The sequence below is a fragment of the Babylonia areolata genome, chromosome 6, assembly GCF_041734735.1.
Source record: "Babylonia areolata isolate BAREFJ2019XMU chromosome 6, ASM4173473v1, whole genome shotgun sequence".
Taxonomy (NCBI): Eukaryota; Metazoa; Mollusca; class Gastropoda; order Neogastropoda; family Buccinidae; genus Babylonia; species Babylonia areolata.
Window position 1 is genome coordinate 8,620,846 of NC_134881.1, and position 2,500 is coordinate 8,623,345.

General features: G+C 40.8%; 1 long non-coding RNA gene across 1 annotated transcript in view; it reads right to left on the reverse strand.

Moving 5' to 3' along the window:
• LOC143283272 (uncharacterized) overlaps nucleotides 1–2,500 on the reverse strand; it is a 3,789-nt gene that overhangs the window by 1,062 nt on the left and 227 nt on the right. The gene's annotated exons all lie outside the window — the stretch shown is intronic.

Below are 2,500 nucleotides of genomic sequence, written 5' to 3' on the forward strand. Positions count from 1 at the left end.
GACACCCAGGACAACCCCCTTGGAACGCCAAAGTAACAGCTAGGACTTAACCCCTTTAAGACACCCAGGACAACCCCCTTGAAACGCCAGAGTAACAGCTAGGACTTAACCCATTAATACCCAGGACAACCCCCTTGGAACGCCAGAGTAACAGCTAGGACTTAACCCCTTTAAGACACCCAGGACAACCCCCTTGAAACGCCAAAGTAACAGCTAGGACTTAACCCCTCTAAGACACCCAGGACAACCCCCTTGGAACTCCAGAGTAACAGCTAGGACTTAACTCCTTTAAGACACCCAGGACAACCCCCTTGGAACGTCAGAATAACAGCTAAGACTTGACCCCTTTAAGACACCCAGGGTTTCCTTCTTGGAACACCGGAGTAACAGCTAGGACTTAACCCCTTTATAGACAACCAAGGCTTCCCTCCGTCTTGGAACACTAGAGTAATATGACTTAACCCTTTTATAGACACCCAGGACGTCTCTCTTGGAACGCCAAAGTGACTTAACTCCTTTACAGACATCCAGGGCTTCACCCTTGGAATGCCAGAGTAACAGCTGAGGTTTAACTCCTTTACAGACATCCAGGTGGCACCCCCCCGGCCCCCCAGCCTCCACCGCTACCCCCATTCCCCCTGGAACACAAGATTAACAGGACTTAAGCCTTACAAACACACCCAGGACTTACAAACAAGCAGGACTTCCCCGGCCCTTAGCCGAACACCAGGATAAAACAAACAAAACAAAACAAACAAACAAAAATCACACACACAAACACAAAAACCAAAAACAAACAAACCCTCTTCCGACAGCCAGAACTCTCCTTTTGAACGCCAGATGGACCTCCCACTAGGACAGACATCCATGACTCATCCACTCGAACACCGTGAAAGTGTTTCGGGTGAGACCACAAACACGGGGGTCTCGTGTACTTAGTACACGTGTAAAAGAACCCACGGCAACAAAGAGGTTGTTTCCAGCAACGGTAAAACAAATACAACTGCAAACAGAAAAAAAAAAGTTTTGATAAATGTGGCGCTGCATTGTGGCGACGCACTCAGCCTGGGGAGAGCAGTCCGAATTTCGGTACAGAGAAATATGTTGTGACAACAATAATACAATACAATACAATACAATACAATGATATTTTGATATGTATACTGGGTGTGTGTGACACTAAGCATACATACGTATTATATGATTGTATATACTACTCACACAAAGATGTGCATGACACGAGGCATACATGCATGAGATATGATTATATACTGCTCATATAAAGATGTACATGACGTGAAACATACCTGCATAATGCTAATACTTACTATTATTATTGTTAAAAACTTCTTACACAAAAACGTGTGTGACACGAGGCGTTCATGCATGATAAATTATTATATACTACTCACATAAAAATGTATATAACATGAAGCATACCTGCATGATGTATCTTTGTATACTCTCGTTTTTACACAAAGATGTGTACGACGTGAAGCATACACGCATGATGCATTATCGTATACTATTCACACAGAGATGTGTATGACGCGAAACATACATGTATAATGTAGGTTATCATTGTACACTATTCGCGCAAAGATGGTGTATGACATGAAGCATGCATACATGCATGTCATATTAATGCATACACTGCACATACACACAAAAAAGTACATAGCACGAGGAATACACACATGATATATCCTCGTACACTACTCACACAAAGATGTGTATGACACGAAGAATACAGACATATACTATTCACTCACACAGAGACGTTTATCATACGAAGCATACATGCATTATTAACCTATACTACTCACACAAAGATGTGTATGACACGAAGAATACAGACATATACTATTCACTCACACAGAGACGTTTATCATACGAAGCATACATGCATTATTAACCTATACTACTCACACAAAGATGTATATGACACGAAGAATACAGACATATACTATTCACTCACACAAAGACGTTTATCATACGAAGCATACATGCATTATTAACCTATACTACTCACACAAAGATGTATATGACACGACGAATACAGACATGTACTATTCACTCACACAGAGACGTCTATCATACGAAGCATACATGCATTATTAACCTATACTACTCACACAAAGATGTGTATGACACGAAGAATACAGACATATACTATTCACTCACACAGAGACGTTTATCATACGAAGCATACATGCATTATTAATAATAATAATAATAATAATAATAATGGATACTTATATAGCACACTATCCAGAAATCTGCTCTAGGTGCTTTACAAAAACGCTTTTGTTAACATAAAACTTTATATCTATGTTACATGCACACACCAAAATGTGACCACACACACACACACACACACACACACACACACACACACACACACACACGCACGCACGCACGCACACACACACATACTGCATACATACATTTTAACATACATGTGTATCTAACAGCTACCCTAACACATACGCACACATAG